The sequence below is a fragment of the Erithacus rubecula genome, assembly GCF_903797595.1.
Source record: "Erithacus rubecula genome assembly, chromosome: 3".
Lineage (NCBI taxonomy): Eukaryota > Metazoa > Chordata > Aves > Passeriformes > Muscicapidae > Erithacus > Erithacus rubecula.
In genome coordinates, this window is record NC_136689.1 from 73165497 (window position 1) to 73184803 (window position 19307).

General features: G+C 36.3%; 1 protein-coding gene across 1 annotated transcript in view; it reads left to right on the top strand.

Annotated features, from left to right (window-relative positions):
- The window catches only part of CDH12 (cadherin 12), a 526003-nt gene that overhangs the window by 294872 nt on the left and 211824 nt on the right, over nt 1-19307 (top strand). The window contains exon 2 of the mRNA XM_079302853.1: nt 11382-11518. The gene's annotated coding sequence lies outside the window, so the exon portion shown is untranslated. The remainder of the gene's footprint in view (nt 1-11381; nt 11519-19307) is intronic.

Here is a 19307-nt window from a genome sequence, read left to right on the forward strand (position 1 = left end):
TCAGCATCCAAATATAATTATGGAGACATGCAAATAAAATCCACCTATTTCTTTTAGATCTGAAATGGACTGAAGAAAGGGAACACAAAATGAAGCTGCAGTAGCCTCTGTGTAACCCAGAGGCACCTAGGAAGAAACTCAGGACCTCTGGTCTGAATCTTTGACATTTTTATGTCCATTGCAAAAGCAAAACTCATCTTCTATATGTTGGGTAACATCACAGCTGAGCCAGGCACTTTCTTTGCCATTTTTCCTATCTGCTAGAAGTCCTTTCTGCACAGTGTTCTGAATTTTTGTGAGAGTGGTCTGTGGCCTTACTCCAACAGGCTGAACCAAGCAAAGCAAACCTAATGAAACCTCACAGACAAAACACAGCATTTGTTTCTGTTGTGATGTGGCATCACCAAGCATCCTTCTAAGGAGTCCTGTATCTATGTATGTGATCTGTTGTGCAAGTCTTGTGATTGTTACTTTCTTATAGTAATGTAAACCCCATTCTATCACAGGAGCTTATAAAAAAATTAATCATTGGATGAAATCACAAATTTATTAGTTTCATCCTGGCTACAATGTACTGTAGGAGCTCATCCCAGTCAATTTGTTTCCTACTGCCACAGAATTTTGAGGTCACAAGTGGTAAGTTGCTTGCTGTTGTCAGTGATTGGATTTGTAATCATGTGTATTGCAAATCTTGCAAATGATGAAACCATAAAATTGTGTTATTAATATCAAAATAGTGCCAATAAAGGCTTTTTCTTACCATGTCATTTCCAGGAAATATTTTCCTGAATATGCATCTTAAATAAAGTTTAAAGGGAGAATTAATTTTAAGAGAATGTAGAAGCCAGAGAGGGAGAAAGCAATTAACTTTACTTTCAAATTCTTGCAGAAGCAAGTATATATATTTTTATTATTCTTTTTTGAAATAATAGTTTTGGCTCAAGTTCTTAGAAAGAAGCAGATAATTTTCCAAGACACAGAATAGGTGTATCAGTTCTCTATCTTGGATAGTTGTCTGCTTCCCAAGCTCTAAGAACCTGAAAAGGTGTAACTATTCTGTAGGCAATTAAATTTAATTTTAAGGGCATCTCCAGAGAAGGGGATAGCTAGAGAGAGAAATGCACAGATTACAGGAGTGCTAAATATTGCAGCACATATGCAATGTTTGAAATTGACAGGGACCTTTTTACATCCCCTCTCACTCCATTCTCATTGTGGCTTTCTGTACTCTTGGATTGTTAATCCACTAGTCAGTAAGCTACAATATTATAAAAAATGTCAATATTGACATTAAGTGCGACTGAAACAAGCATTTAACATATCAATAGAGCAGAAAACAAAACTTCCCAGAGATGGACAAAAGTGATCTCAATTTGACCTGGTTGTATGTCTTCTAGATTTTGTACGGCCTTCAGTGCTTGTTTCTTGTTGTTTCTTTTTTTGTTTGTTTTTCTTTTTTTACTTTGTTCCCAGTCTTCATGGAGCATAAAGTACATTGAATATTTGTGTAATCATCTGGGGCTTTTGATTTGGATAAGTATGTGTACTGTACTTGCTAGATTCTAACACAATTCAAAACCACTCCCCAGGTTTGTATCAGTTGTGACACAGAGAATAGTTTTTGCTCTTGGATGATTCACTTCCTGGATTTAGCTTGCATACCTTACACCCCCAGTCACTATCCTAAATTCCAGACAATGATGCATCTCATGTAGTGTTAAGAAAAAAGTTTCCCTGACAGCAGTATCATACAATAGTATTATCCCATGTTCTCCTGTAGTCCTAATGTAGAAATTTCTGTTTCCCTGGAATCATTTGGATTGCAAACAAAGCAAAACTGAATTAAAACAAAGTGGGAAAAAATTTGATTAAATAGAGGTTATTTTGGAAGCAGAAAACCAAGGTTCAAAAGGAGAGTTTATTTGTCTAATTTTTTTATTTACTGTTGGTACTGAATATGTGAGCTTCATCTAGTCTTATAGAGAGCATGTTTTCTATTAGATTCCCTAAATGCAAAATGAACCAGGCATAGAAATCCTAATGTCATAGAATTGGGCAGTCTTTGCATTTAGTTGATCCAATTTTGAGTACAGATAGCCCCACATCAATTGAGATACCAAGTAAATTAGAATTTTCTAGTTTCTTGACCTCAGTTTTGTGGTCGTGATTCCTTTTAAGAATTTTGCCAGTATCTAAGAACAGACTGTTCTGGTTTTTAAAATATTATGAAAGTCCAGTAAGTTTTACTTTCAGTTCTTTTTTAATTTTTATTTGTGAATCCTTTGGAAAACTGAGTGGCTGTATAATATAGAGTAGGACTTGCACTGCCTGCCCTGGTATGTTGAATTCTTCACTGGAATCTCGTGATTATGTGCTGAGAATTCATCATAATTGTCCCATCTGCCTCCATTTCATTCTAATTTAAGCATCTTTTCCCTTAGTCCTCTCCCCTTTTTTCACTCTCCGTGGCCTCAGTCAGGTCACTCACCCTCTCTGCTAATGCTTCTCCATCTGTAAAATGGGAATAATGTGAGTTGTTGGAAAGATTAATTAATGAATTAATATTTGTAAAGCACTTGAAAGATGAGAAGCACTAGATAAAGGCTAAGTAGTGTAATTATTATTCTCAGAAGCGCCTTCATGAATAGGGGAAAAAAAAAGGATGCAGAGTTTTGGCAAACTGATTAATATCATATAGGTGGCTCTGGAGATAGATGAACACAGGCTAGTTGGCTTTGCTAACAGAGAGACAAATTAACATGAATGAATATGTAGTGTTTGGGGATTTACCCATTGTTTTTAACAGACAGTATTAATATTACACATCTTCACATCAATCACAAATTACAGCTTGAAAGCATCAGAGAAAATGGGACTGCATATTTAGGAAGTGAGGCCCTGAATCTTCCAGCTTCCACATTTTTCTACTTGCATTCCATATATGTGAGTGACTTTGAAACATGCTACTTATCACAGATGCAAATGGAACTGAGAGAATAACCGAGAATAAATATTTTAAGGTAATATTGTACAGTCTCAACTTTCTATTGTGATCATGACACCATCTTCTCTACCCCCCCACCAAAAGGCAAGTAATTTCCTAGTGCTATAATTAAGCCATCTTTCATTCCTCCATCTTCATAAAAAGGGAATAGGGAGGCTAATGGCTCAAAATGAGTATGATCACATAATGATACTTCCTGTCCAGAAAAGATATAATTACTAACCTGAAAAGTTTTGGTTGGTGTTTTTTTTGGTTTGTTGTTTTTTTTTTTTTTTTTTTAATGTGCCATAGCTTAATCTGTCATATGTGGCTAGAAAATTGTATTCTGTCTGATCAGTGGAGGCCAAATTTTATTACTTTGCTGCTGTCTCAAACCATCTTCATGCTGTCTCATGCCATCTTCAAAAGGTAACAGGTGTCTGTGCTTTGTGGAAGCGTGTTTTCTTCCAACATGTTTCCAGAGGAAGACTGTTAAAGAAACTGTTCCAGCATGCTCTGTACTGGTTTTTTTGGCAGCAAACTGCAGTGACATAGAGTTAATCTGAATTCCCTGCACAGAATACAATGCCCCAGTTTATGACAGACCATGGCCTGAGTGAGGACACAGCAGCTGAGAGAGACACGGCTTTTGCTTGGGCTGCATGAGCTAAGGAGTCTGGCTTTTTGCTCCAATCTCCTCCTGCCACCTTCAGTTTCCTGCTGGTTAGAACTGAGTGTCACATTTCATATTGTGATCTCATTCTTTGCTTTCTGAGCTTTTAATATGGAAGCATTAATAGATCCTACTGGAAATTGTGACTACCGGATGGAAAAATTAAGAAGACATCTTTTTATATCATTGTCTTTTAATTCAGGTGATCATTTAAGGTAAACCTTAGGAAACCTGATAATCACAAAGGTTTATGAGACTTTTGAATTGTAGGATATAGTCAAAAATAGGCAAATGAGAAATAACATTCAGGTCTGCAAAAGGAAGCAATTTTTTTTCTGAATTTTTACTATAAGTATGCAAACTCATGGGGGAGTACTATGTAGCATGTAATATGTATCATATGCCTGTACTAGGAGGGTGTTAGAGAGGGTAATGATGTGAGTGGTAAAAACAAGAAGGAATCTCAACAGAGTTAGGCCCTGCTAATCAGTGTCTATGTCTTTGTGCTAGATTGAAATCTTCAATTCCTTCATATCTAAAAATAAGATTTATATACAGTATATGCTTTAGCTTATTCGTGTCATGGAAGCCACTTAGTTTATTACATAATTGGATGCAATGCAATGCTTCTGGGTGTAATAATCTTGCTATTAGGCAATTGGAAGCCACTAAATAACTTCTATTCCTGATAACCTCTGAAGAAGATGAGATGAACCTTACCCTCCCCTTCACAGTCACCTTGAGGTGGTGTAGCTTGAGTATTCCCACTACAAATCTAACCAAGTGCTAACCAGCATGGTCCCATATGAAGTGAGAGTTCTTAACTCTTATAACCCATGCATATACTGGATGCAATTCCCATCAGCCTACTCTTTCAGGGCTTGGCACCATAATGCTGCAGGTACTCTTTATTTTATAATCTAGCCCTCTTCCCTGTGACAAGGAAATTGTCCTTCACAGTCTGGGCTTGTGTCTGTTATCTGAGGGAAAACTTGCTTCAGACTATGAAGAATGAGATTGTATGAGGAATTAAAATGTTTCCAGTCATGCTCCTTATGCTCCTTTACAGCATTTCTAGCTCCTCCTGAACAGTAGTTTGAGGAATGAGGAATAAAAGCAATTTTGTTAGCATTTGATTCCTACATAAGGTGGGGCTTTTTATGTGTATATGGAAAAATGCAGCTATTATTCTTCCTGGTTTTTCCCTCTATACCTATCCATTCTTACACTTCCAAGAAAATACAGTGTATTTCTCCTTATAAGACTGGCAAAACAGAGAGCAAGAAAACATGGAGGGAGGAATATTAAAAGAGATTGGAAATTTAAAAAAAACAGATTAAAGATTACTGTGGAATAGAAAAGCTGAAAAAGAGAAGAGCAATATCATATACGAAAACAGTCAAGGGTGAAATGAAAATAAAAACAAAACAGATCAAAAAATCAACAGGCCAAATGAAAAAAAAAAAAAAAGAAACAAATACTAGTTCCCCATAGTTAGAAGATTGGAATCTAGTCAGACAGATGCAAGTTAGGTTTGCTGGAAAGTTAGTTTTAATTAGTGTTTATACTTGTTACTATATTTTTCTGAGCTTTTCCAGAAACCAGTAGCATCTGAAAAATATCAGGCAGAGATGATGTCGCATTCTAAGATCTGATTTTCTCTATTATTATGAAAGCCCTGTGGTTACCCTGAAAAATGGACAGATATGATGCTTTATGACACTGAAAATGTGGCCCTTAAAGTGTGCTAGATTTATAGTATTAGTGTGAGTAAGTAGCAGACAGGCTTCAGCTATAAAAATGCCAGGGAGAATCCCAAGACTAAATAGCAGTTCAGTTCTGTCCCCTTCAAGGGGACAAGCAGCCCCTCCTTATTCAGAGAGACAGGAACAGGAAGGCTAATGGATGAGTGTAAGATATTTATGTGGTTACAAGCAGTACATTGCATCCCTGCACATGACTTTCTGCACTATCCTCTCCCCCCTGTCCCTGCATGCTCAAGCAAGTTGATGGCAAAAGGGAGTGAGCAGAGAGATTTTACTGAGAATTGTAAATTGCTGCTGAGACAGATCATACCACAAATCACACTGTTCCCTTCACCTGAACAAGAAGGATGTGAGGGAGGAATTGTACTTTAGGAAGGATGTCCCTGAGTCATTCTGTTTCCCACACTGCTCCTGTGGTGCAAATTGCAGGGCGCTCCTATTTTTGCTGTTAAGTCTAAAGGAGGTTTATAGCCTCCAGCAAAAAAAAGACCCAGACCAGAAACTGCAAACTTTGCTCCAAAACCATGCTCTTTGTTACAGCTGTTTAATTTCTTTTCCAGCTGAGCTGTATAGGGGCATTGCTGACAGAAATTTTCAGCAGAGGTTAACTAACTTCAAATATAGAGTTTCCTTGGTCCTGTAGAGTACATTCTAGTAGTCCCAGGTTCTCAATTCATACAGAAAGACACACTCAATAGACTGAACAGAATTTTGATTCCATTATTTAACAAAAATGCTTTTATAGTATGCATCTGTAAATAAAATAGTACTGCAAACACATATTACATTTTAATAATGGTTCATTCTGTTTCCTTCTTTGTAATTATGGACAACAATAATTTACTTGGTGCTTGAACATTAATACTGTTCCTCTGTGATACAAAGTTTATTTATCTCAGATTGTAGTTAAACTCCAAAAAAGTGGTGGCCTATTTCCTTTCATACATCTTCTTTTTACCTTCATTTTCAAATTCTCTCTACTAGACCTGAATATGTCCTTAAAAATAGTATCCCTCTTACATTTCCTTTCACTCACAGGGCTATTTACCCTTTATACCCTTAAGTTCCCTACTCTTATAAAGCATTAGGTTCATAAATTCTTCCCAGAACTGAATTCTAGAATTTTTAATCACCACCTGCTTTTCCCCTGTCATTATGATTTTGGGGCCATTCCCCTGTGCTACTTTCCTTATATTTGAAAGTCTGGCTTAAGTAGAAGGAATGGTACTGATTATTATTGCTAAACTAGGAGTGAGAACAGTGATCAGATGACATAAAGCAGTTTGGATTTGTCTGAGCCCCTTGAGGTACCACAAGGGGAAGCCTGATGAAGTCAGCAGTTTTCCACTGAGGATGACAAGAATTCATCTGTCTCCTTCCATCCAGATCACATCCTTACCTTAACATCAAGAACCTATTGAATAAGATGCTGAATTAAAGAAGTGAATGCTCAAGATTAAACTCTTTGTTACAAAGAAATGTCCTGTGTTGTCTGTACTCCCTATGGCTAAAGATTTGGAAAGTAATGATCCGTATCAAAAGTAAAATATTGGATGATGCTGCAGGAAAGTTGATCTTTGTAACCTGCTGCAGTATTCGTTGATGACCAATTGTATTGCTTCTGCATGAGATCTCACTAATTTATAGATCTGCTGTACAATTGCACTTAAATCAATGCTGCTATGCTGGTATAGTCCAGATAAGAGTTTGGAGTTGCCTTTGCTCAGCTAGAGCTTTTGAAATTAATGAGGATGAGAGTAAAATTTCAGAACTACCATGCATGACAGTAAAGTATTACGAAGAGTTAATTAGTCTCATTGTCTGTGGAGGCCATGGGAAAAAACTGGCTGCCAAAATAAGTAAAATATAATGGTTGTGAAAGATTGAGTGGCTCAAATGCCTTTCTTAGAGCATTTATAATGTCTTATAGTGGTTTATTATTTATGTTTTTGTCTGAAGAGAGGAAGGATAAATATAGCTTTATTTCATCTTTTCTATGTATTCTGCATGGATTTGCTGCTATCCCAGATGACTTGCACACCTTCCTAGTTTGTGTGTTCCCAGCCAAAAAGAAGCAATCTCTCTTTTTTGTTATTTGCTTATTAGAAAAGAAGAAATTACCCAGAATATTGACACTCTGAGTAAATCATCTATAGGACTTTTCTTATTTTTTCATACCAAAGGATCTTTTTAAATGTAGGGGAAGTATAATTCTGTGTGTTGGAGCTATGGACATAGACACAGTTTGCTTCTAGTTCTTTCTGCTCCTGAGAATCAACAAAGCTGGCACGACTGACTCCATGTGTGATTGGGCCAGCAGGAAAGTTGTGACTGTATTAGCATTTTCCTTACTGTTCTTCTATGGCCTTTTATTCTGTACTGAATTTACACTGGTGCATGATAGAGTATTGAGCTAGGTAATTTGCATCTGTGAACCAAAGGGCTTTATGAGAATATTGAGAAACTTACATTAGAACAGTTTTCTGTATTTATTTTGGCATTCAGTCTATTCAAATTAATTTCAAGATTGGAAGCACAGCTTTTTAAAATATGCTATTCATCTTTAAAAAAAGTCTTTTAATGAAATACAAATATCTGGTCGCCTTTGACAGTAAAAATACTATGGATTATTCAATGATACTGTAAAGGTCTTCTAAATTTTGCTGCTAAATCTTTAGTTGCTCAGGGATTTTTTACTCCCCATGATTATTATCCTGTCTTGCCTATGAGAAAATGTTTTTGCTTCACACTGAGTTACAATACTGAACAAAGAACATTTTATTGTGCAACTATTTTAGATTATGTTATGATTTTAAAATACTCTCACATGTAAATATTAATTCTTTCCTATTATCTTTACTTGGGGCAGTGAATTCAAAAGGTTAATAAGAGATTGCATAAAATTTTATTTTATTTTTTTTACTGCTTTAATATACTGCCCCCTTTGTGTAAGAATGATGTGCTGAGAAGGGATGCCTATTTTTTTATTTATATAGGTAACTATTTAATTTCCTATTGAAAACGTATTATTTTTCTGATCTCCTTGTTCAGAAAAACCTCTGTCCCTTTATTGAGATGACTCATAGGAACTGAATTCAAAATTTCAAGTTATATTTAGGATTGGAAATAGGACCCAAGGCGCCAGACTTTGCTTCTGTTATTTAGACTGTAGTAAGATTCATGAGTGAATCAAATTATTGTTTTCTTTTGTTAACATTGAATTTAAAATGCCAGTGTCTTACCTAATGGTCCAAGACTACAGTAAGTCCCAGTTGTTTCTGCACAAGCTGAAATCATGTTGTCACTTTGGGTTTTTTTCCTTCATGCTTCAGTCCCTTTCCTGGATCTGCTGGTTTGTTTTTTTTCCCCCAAACCTTTATATGTGGTGAGAAACAATTAAAATAATTCAGTTTTGTACAATGAACTTCTGATGAATGTTGACCTTTAAACCTTAAAAAGACAATCAGAACACTGAGTGTGAAAGATTACAATTTTAATTATTAGAGCATAATTTTTCTTGTGTAAAACTACTGAAAGATATTTGAAAAGGGGGTAACAAATGGAAAATAATGACTGTTATGAAGATCTCATTGGTTGGAACAGCAGTTGAAGAGAAGTGCTGAAATTTCTAGGGCTGGTGAAAGCTAAGATTCAACTAAACAAAGCAGCACGAAACCTGAAATTGGAAGCTTACTGGACTGGCAAATAAATTATCTCTAATAAGGTCTTTTTCATATTTAATTTTTAAATTGTATGTGAAATCATAAATAATACAACATGTGTCTGTGGATTGCATGTTTCATGAGGGATGCCATGTCAGAACAGATAAGACTGTAAGCATTGGGATGACTTCCACCCTTTCACTGGTACAAATATATAGGTAAGGAGAACAACCTCTTTTTCAGTGGGGGTTGTAACAGGAAATCACCTTAGTCTTGACACATAAAACCCTTTACTCAAGAGTGTGTTTATGTTTCACATTAATATGTGTAAAAGCCTTCTTATTTGATTAATTAGGAGATTAATTATTACTTTGTTACCATTAGTCCCAGGGCAAGCACAAATCCCTGGGTGATAGCCATTCAGTAACTTGCAAAAAAAAAAAAAAAAAGAAAAAAAAAAAAGTAACCTACATTCTAAAAGCTTTCCTGTCTGAATATAAAATATTGGCATTCTTTTTTATCTAGATTTTACATATTGAGGCACTCTTCAGTGGAAAGAGAGTGGCACTTCCAGAGGAGGAGCCTGAAAATTATATGGCCAACCCTGCTAGAGTAGAAAAGTTGATGTCTTCCTACTGATTGTCTAGTGGAAATATGGGTTACTTACATTTTTTCCCTGTTTCTCAGGCATTAAAGCCAGGGTGAAAAATCATTGTTTTCTGTCTTGCTAAATAAATTTGAGATTCAAACTTCCATCTAAATCACACAATACTATTTTCTCTGTAAAAATGAGTTTTCTGATGTGAAAACCTTCAGAAAGTAAACACATAATATACCTTCTCTACCACTTAACAAATTAAAAATTACTTTCTTTACCGTTTTTCATACTTAAACACAATTGCACAAATTTACCTGAAAAATGTATGAGTAGACCCAAATAAGTAAATAAAGAATTTCATTATATGTTTATGATTAACTTTATTTCAGCATTCATAGAGCAACTTATGATAAATACATATGAACTAGCATTGTTACTATAGGTTCCAAATCTTCTTCATTAGTTGCTATCAAAATATGAATTTTCCATTTTATATTGGTGCTTCAGACCACCAATTCTAAATATAGAATTTTGTGAACAAAATTATTCTTAGTCACAAGCTGGCATTTTCATATTTTCAAATCTGAATAGAAAATGGAGTCAGCTGCCTAGTGCTATCATCCAAGAACAGGAAAATAGCAGATGAGAACAGTCTTAAAAGTTGACACACTTTGGCTTGACTCATTTGACCATGGAAGCCTGAATACTTGGTACACTGAAGTCTAGTTTCCGTAATACCCTTGAATCAAAAACAAGTAACAAATACACCTCATTCTTCTTTCACTCTGCTTTTTTTTTTCATCCTGATCTAAATTTAAACTGTCATCTTTAATAGTTTTATTTGTACCACTGTAAGTGAAAAGCAAATTAGATCCTTTAAATGCATTCCTTGATGGTTTTTCCCTCTGCTGTAAGACAGGGAAGAACATGCATTGTTCTAATGTTGTACTTTTCTACAGTTTTATATCCATGTTGAAAAGTCCCTAATTTGAAATTCTTTCTCCACATTTTATTCAAATTCCCAGATACACTTGTTAAATAATTCCAGTCTGTTTGGGTTTTGTTGTTCTTTCCTTTTTCTTTCCATGGTGACTGATTGCCATCTGGGGGCAAACATGAGCCCACCATACTAATTTCAGTTATTCTACCCACTAACTGCTATTGTCTCCAGAGACAAATGTATGGATCCACTTTATCTCTCAGCTTACAGAACATCTCATACAGTGAGCCTTGTATTACGAAATGGCTACATCAGCCTCCAATTACTCAGCTCTACCCTGCGTTGGATGCTGGTGTACCTTGAGAAACAGCATGCAGAAGCACATTTGTTTAAGTCCTCAGATGGTTAACATTGTGCTTAACCTCCTCACAAATTACAGCCTCAGCTGCAGCACATCCATTAGTCTGGAAGAATGAAGATTCCCAAGCGGCCCTGGTGCCTTTCCCAATTCCCTGGCGACCCACCAATCCTCTCAGCGCTTTCTGTGCATGTAGGGAGTGTTCGGAGCTAATCAGGTCAATGATCATCTCACGGCTCAGGGGACATGACAGGAGCCTATCACAGCACTTACAGCATCTTCCAGACCTGAGCACGCTTGCTGAGAATCTCCTGTTAAGAAACATTGCTTTGGTGCCTCTTCTCTCACTCCCTACGAGCCTCTGAGGATTTCAGCCTGATCTCTCTCTCTCTCTGCTCTAGACAGTGAGGAGTTCACTGAAAAAAAGGCAGAGCAGCATGCGGCTACCCGGAGGGTGTTGATTGAAACTTAGATTCTCCCCGACCGCTGTTGATTGGACTGATGCTCCAGCGTTACCAGAGAAAATATTTCAATTAAGGTAAGTGCTGCTTTATGTGGCTGCCTGCGTCGTGCCGAATTTCTGCATGGAAAGTTGGGACGGAGTGGAGTGCCAGGCTGCAGTGCAGCAAGGGACCCGCGCAGCGCGGCGGGAGCGGGCTGGGGCAGGACCGAGCGTCCCAGCCCGGAACGCCGCTCGGGAGCGATTCGGGTGCTCAGCAGCATCTTAGGAATGATCCTGTGATTCTATAAACCTTGGGGAAAAAAACCCAAAAAACAAAAAAACAAAAACAAAAACCTACAGGAAAACCCAAAGAAAAAAAAAAAAAAAAGAAAAACAGAGCAGCAAACAAAGAAGAAAAAAAAAATATTAGAAGCATGCAGGAGTGTGAGAGGGGAGGAGGAGGAGGAAAGGCAAGTGCACTTTCCCCCCTGGTGTATGCATTTGAGGAAGCAAAGCAGCTGGAAAGCAAAAGTACATTATGGTAAAACATAATCCTGAATAAGGAGCATCATTCCTTCACCAGCAGGAACTCGTAGATGCGGGGCTTCAAAGTCCCATGGCATTTAAATGAGACAGTAAGGGATTCTTGAAATGTGACTCAAGAATATGCATGCAGCTTTCCAGGCTACCGTCAGACTGAGGACTGTGACTGGCATGTAGAAAGAATGTTATGCTCCGAGGCTGGTAGGATTTGGATAGTTGATTTCGTAGAATTAGCATTTCTCGTGGCGGGGGGGGGGGGGGGGGGGGGGGGGGGCGGGGAAGGGTGAGTAGAGGTTCTGTTTCAATGCAAGTGTCCAGAAAATTAAATTAGTTGCTATAGGGTGAGAGTAGTGTTTGACTGAAGAGAGAGAGGATGCACTTTTTCATGAGCTAGAAAGTGAGACATATCAAAAGAAATAGACTGATGCTTGAAGATCTTTATCTGTAAGGAAAAAAGACAATAGATGAGGGAGGCTGTCTTGTAAGATTAAATGACTAATAGGAAAATTTCAGAGATTTTTACACAGGCTGGAGTTAGCTAGACTTGTACCTGTGGTCTATCTACCCTGAAATGTCTAAAGTGAACTGGCTTGGATAGTCTCAGTCATGTCCCTGCTTGATAGCCGTGCTATCAGGGGATGTAATTAAGGAGCTTGTAAAGAGGCCAAACTTTTTAATACCATAAGGGATGAAATTAAGGTCTGCTGTATTGAAAATGTCAGTTCTCTCTCTTGCCCTTAAAAATTAATACATTTTTTAAAAACTCCATCCATAGAAAGAAAACATTTCAAATCTTCATAGGTTCGACAGATGTATAACTTCTAGGCAGTTTACAAAAGTGTGAGTTAATTGCACCACTTGTTTTCAGCCAATACTGTTTCATTGTCACTACATATCTCTATTGTTGATTATAATGTATTGTTGGAAATACAGTTCATAACACTATATCCTGCTTTAAAAACTCAGCTAATCAATATGGACATATACCTCTCAAGCCTCTGCCCTGCTCCATTCCTCCTCTCCACTTCACCACCTCACCATCTGGCCCCCTTGCACCCAAAAGAAAAGACAAAGAAAAAAGGACTATTCAGGCTACCTGCTGATTAGTTACTCCATTAGCCTTTTCAGTGAAAAATACCAAGTTGTCTTTCTTGCAAAAAGATGAGTATTGAGGGAAATGACTTGAGGTTTTGTGGGGATTTTGGGGGGTTGTTTGAAGAACACTGACAGTTTTAACTGTCTATCTGTATTTTCCTTCTTGAAAATTATGTTTATAATGGTGTCTCAATATGTCCACTGTTTTCTAGGAAAGAAAGCTGGTTTTGGAAGTAGTGACATGCACTCATTTTAGTGCAGCATATGGCTCACTTAGTTTTTCACATTATATTTATATGACATTTACTAAATGCCTGGGTGCTTCTTCAACCCAAAGATGCAAGTCTTGACCCGGGTAGAAGTATTTCAATGTATATATAAGAATGAATTACATAAGTCTTCACTTTTTTTCTTTTGCAACTAATCAATGTTTTTTCAGTATAGTTTTAATTCATATATATCAGAGTATTAATAATTTAAAAAATCAAAATAAAATAACCTAATGCACTGCAAGGAAAAAAAATTCCAGCATAAAGTAGTTGCAGTTGGAGACACCCAGATTGCATACAAATAGCAGGAAGTTCTGTTCCAGTCCTTCACAAGGTCTGGCTACAAACATTGTTTGACGTGATGGCTTTGTTCTCTTTTTGTTTCACAAAGCTGTTGTTGTAAGTAAAAAAAAAAATAAATAACGCTTTCACGGCAATGTGTCTGTGTGCTTTTAAACAAGTCTTACAAATACATCTCCATTATTATTTTACAAGATCACATGCTCTATCTGCTTGTAAGCAAAATGCTCTTACTTTCCGGTGTGCCAGCCTCAGAGGTTTCATGACATGACAGCTTACCTAAAAAAGGAAATGCTTGCTTGTTTTTTCATGTTTTCAATAAAAATGGACAAGAATTCTATAAGTATTTCCTGATCTTTTTCACTGGTGGGTTGAGAGCCTCTTCATACATAGTTGCAATCTTAAAAGTGACCTCAGCAATATGGGAAATAACATTCCTCTCATTAAACAGATAAATTGGGGCATCTGACTTACTGAAGCTTTTCAGACTTGTTAAACACAGGCAGACAGATTACACAGGAAGGCAGTATAACCTAGTACCCTCTCCTGAAGTTGTGGGGTTTTTTTACTCTAAGGTTGCATCAAATACTATTAAATATATAGCTATATGCAGAGTTCAACTCTTTTTCAGATATTTCAAGTTCTTTGAATGAAGTTGGTGTTAATTTTTTTTTTTGCCTCAAGCTACGTCTCCTTATTACTGACAGCAGAGTATGATTACTATCTGGACCAACTCCATTGAAAATTAGTGTTTGATACTAATGCTTTAATGTTTTACGAGCTTTTCACAAAGATTCATTAAAATGAGGTTTGGAAATGGGTAAAGGAAAGAGTTCTATGAAAACTGACATGAAGCCAACCATAGACCAGTGAGGAACAGTCCTGCTAAAACTGGGCTAGTGACATGTAATAGGGGAAACAATTGTTGATGACTGTAGCTCATAATCCAGATAATGTGCAAGAAAGAGATATGCTATCCTAAATGATAAATAATTTCAAGAGGATGGGGTGACAGTGAGATAGAACTTCAAGGGTTAATGAGTTTCCAGTTTCCCTTCTTGAAGATCTATGAGGAAATTGCTTTACTGAAAAGGAGATTTTTTTAACCCTGTGTTATTAACATGGGTTGAGGAACTAACATCAGTGTTCCTAGCAAGACCATTGTGTCACACCAGACTTGTTATCTCTCATTTGTTGTTTTCATAATTTTTTTCCTGGACACATTCTCACAATTCGCACACCTCAGTGTAGTGCCTTCCTCTTTGTAGAGCTTAATTTTCTTCCTAATGATATAAGTTTATCTTCATTCTTTTTCTCTTAGCATTCTCTTGTTCATTCCTTTTCTTCACCTACCATGATTCTCTTCCTTCCTTTGATGCTGCAGACACATCACTTTTCACACTTGGCCCATCTGTGTAAATTTTTCATTTTTAATTGAAACAAAAATCCCACTGAAGACAGTCCAATGCTTACAAGAATCAGAATTGTGTGCTCCAACAACTCTGACACCTCTTGATCCCCTTTTTATCTAGTTTTCAATTGTTTTTGATTGTACAGTCTTTGTGTCGAGGGCTGTATCTCACTGTACAGTAAGTAGTTAGCACAGTAAGATGTGGTCCTGCCTCCAGTTTTGGAGTCTATGTGTGTGTCTAGACTGCAGAAATTGCCTGCTCTTCACTGGCTCATGGAAACAGACTGCAGGGTCTAAGGCATCTGCTTCAGGATGACATTGTTTTTGCAAAAGTTACAGTTGAAAAGAAGCAGAGATTGCAATGTATATATTATGCTTTTAAATTAGTAAGCTTTGAGCATATTTTCAGAGGTTGCTATTTACAAGCCACTGTGAAAGCTGCACTTCCTGAATGACTTCTCAGACTTTAATAAGTTGATATAGAGGTTAATCTAGTCTTTGCTACTAATTTTTCCTGGCTTCTCTTTTTATTGTGTCTTGTCATTTCAAGCACTGTCTTCTTTTGTATTAACAGAACCTTTCACAAAGGCACAGTTGTTCTATAGAGGTGTAACTCATTGAAGGTTTGGCATGTGTCACTGAATATTTGTTCAGGTAATTATTTTGCAGGAAAGCTTTGAGGATACAATGTTCTTTTGGGAGAGACAAAGCTTCAGTCTGTTTTCTTGTTGAACTTTCAAGCCTGGTGGTTTGAATGAGGAAAAAAAATTCCGGGTGGAAAAATTCTACATAAAAATGGAATACAAACTTATCTTGCCATATTGATTACTGGAACTTGTATTTAGCAGAGATCAAAATCATAGTTTTTACAATGCTAGAAAAGTCTTCCTGTAAAGATCAGACTTGTTGACGTACACCAGACCATTCCAGGCTGGAGGACCATCTTTCTGCTGCGGATGTCTCAGCTGCCAATGTTTTTTAAAACAATTACTGCATTGGATGTGATATGTATAATATAAGCTTTATTTCCTGTCCTGTGTCGCAGTAGAGTGGGATTTGGGTATTGGAGAGTGGGTTCTGTGGGTGCCAAAGTCCATCTCTGTACTGTTGTACTGAATGGCCCAGACCTGGAACCACAGCTCAGATGTAAACACTTGTAGAGATATTCCTAAGAAAAGTAGATGTCTGAGATTAAAAATAAGAAAGTATCTAAGCACCTAACTCACAGTAAAAATTGGTTTACCACATAAGTTTAAAAGTTGTATATTTAAGTACCAGAATTATATGGTCTGTCAACTTTTACAGAAAAATATATTTGTAACAGTTGCCAAAATGGATGATATATACTCAGTTAAATGGCTTGGATGAATAGGTTTTGTTTCCATATTTAGGCCAGATTTATTATTCTTTTCTTGCATGCTACTCACTGATTACATTAATACTTTTTCCAGCAAACCAAATACACTTACAAAATACAGTAATGACTGAAACATTTTTTTTCCTCTAAAGTTAAATAGGTTTGAAAATCCATTCCTTTATCAGAACATAGACAAGACTTTTGACCTTTCTTGATCAACAATGTACTTTTGCACTGATCCCATAATCCAGCTTTTTGAACTGGGTCATTTGACCTAGAGGCTATAAGCTTTAGGTGGGTTCCTGGCTGCTGTTCTCTGAAGGCTGCCAGCAGGTGTTAAGTGTAATTGTAAATGCAGACACACATTTTCTAACCACTTGTCTGTGACCGTTTATTAATTTCACAAAAAAATTGGTTTCTTTATGCAATTCAAACACTACCCACAGATTTGGTTTGAACTGGAGACCTAGATTCTGACTTCCCTTCCCTCTTCCATATGTTTGTTCTGCAGTCCCCCTGGACCATTTATATAGTTAATTAGTTATACTGAAGTATTCCTGTATATGAAGTTGAGGTGACAGTTTAAGCAGCTCTCTTAAAAGCCAGTATGAAAGTCACAAAATACATTTATTAAGAACCTCCTTGTCATCCTATCTTCAGGCATACTGGCTGTGTGTGTGTGTTACACACTTTCATATATCTGTTTTATACTAAGTTTAATTTTAATGGGGAAAAAACCACTCCATTCCATGGTTCAGTTTTCCTATTTAAGAAAATGTCACAAATAAAAACAATTCTGTTAAATGGAAAATTTAATTACAGATTTCTAAGAATACTTGCCACATGAAGAAAAGCTAGAAACAAGTATTTCTTTACTAGATTTTCATTGTCTTGAACACTCTGAGCAGAATTTTCCACAGTACTTCTGCTAAGAATTTGATGATGAAGCCATTCTGCCAAATCTGAGTTCATTCAAATTTATTGCAACAAGCTTTCTATAAAAAATCTTCTAGTTCAAGTAATATTTCATTCACTAAATTGGAGTAATAATTATATAACAAAATGGAAAGCCATTGCCTTTCCATTTAAGAGACTTGTATGTTTGCTTGTTAAGTGTCTTTTCAATTCTCTCTAAAATATTAATAGTATTCATGGTATTTGGCTGCTATAATTTTAAATATATATCTCTTAAGAAAGGTTTCATTTACTGTCACAAGAAGTATTCTTTTACTACATAAATAGTAACAATTTTGGACATAAGTTAACACACCCAGTGTAGATCTATTTCACTAACTCCAAACAGATGTTACAGAAGTCCAGACTGACACTATTTTAGGAAAAGAAGGAAAAAAGAATCCCTATGCCTTTCAATAAAGGTCCTGAATGATGAGCAGTCCTCTCAGTAGAGCTGTGTTGCATATTTTCATGATGAATAAACTTGCTGTTTTTTTGGTTTGGATTTTTTCTTTTCTTTTTAAAACCTGACCTCCTAGATAGTGACACTCAGGTTTTCTATGAACCACAGCTTTTTGTAATTTGGCCCTTCCTCTTCAGAACTGCTACTTGAAGGAGAATGTGTCAAAAAAATAAAGCGAAAAAATGTGATATACCTGGCTTCTACTTGAATGAGTGCATATGTCAGAATAAATACAGAGTGTGAGGGGTGTTGAAAAGGTAAGTGCTGATAAGGAAAACACTCAAAATTATTTGCTAATTAAAATGCTTTTCAAAGAGCTCCACTTGCCTCTGATGTTTTTGTGATTCAATGTAAAAATTGCTATCCCATTTTTTGATCCTTACTGCATATAAAACAAATAAAACTTTCAGACACCATTACTTTCTTCTACATTTGTCCTCATGTCTCCTCATCTCATTCCTATCTTCCTCTTCTTATTGTTATTTGTAAATATTCTTTGTTAATGCGTGGAATGTGTAAGCAACTATTTCAGGTGCATCAATGGACTTCAATCCCACTCTGCATTACCCATCAGAGGCAGCACATAGCAATTACCTGTCAGTCCTTTTCACCCTGAGAGCCAAAATTTATCTGTCAAGGACATTTGAGTTCCAGCAGCCAAGAATGTGAGTAATCCTAGGCTAGATGTAGAGGAGATACTATGTATAGCAGGATGGAGCAGAGTCATCAGGGCAAACAACTGGATAATTTTAGTAGTTAAAGGGAAAACAAAAAACAAGAACAAAACAAAAACAGAAACAAGAAAACTATCCCAAAACAAAACATCCAAAAAATCCTCCCCCAAAAAAACCCATAGGGAATACTAGAAAGTAGCCAAATTTTTGTTTGTTTGCTTGTCTTTGCTTGGGGTATTTTTGGTCTGGTAGAATTTTTTGTCTCCAAGCCTGTAATTTCTTTTTTTTTTTTTTTTTTTTTTTTTTTTGCTTGGAACCGCCTGGAACATTATCTTCCAATAAACAATAGGCATTTTTTGCAAATGTTTTCTAAAGGTCACTATTTTTTAATCAACTCACTTTTTCTGTAATAATCATATGACATTTTTTTGCCCTATTTGTGATCAAAGAGCATGAATACTTTAAATAGAAAACTCACACACTAAACTGTCTTTCTAAATGTTGCTGTTACAGTTCTGTGCAGGCCTGGAAGGGGGTGTGTTGATTAACCAGAATTACCATTCACTTCTCATTACCTGAGGCTATATAATACTTTTTGTGGTACACACCTCAGGATGCTAATTCAGGTAAAAATAGCAAGGTGCTATGTTCAAATTTTCTCTTGACTGGAAAGTCTCACAACTATTTCTAAATATGTCTTCTTACCAGTCAAGGTATGAACACAGTTCATGTTCACATACCTAGTGACAGATGATGATTTTAATTAACAGCTGAGATTTAATAAGTCTAATATAATATATAATATTATATATATATATA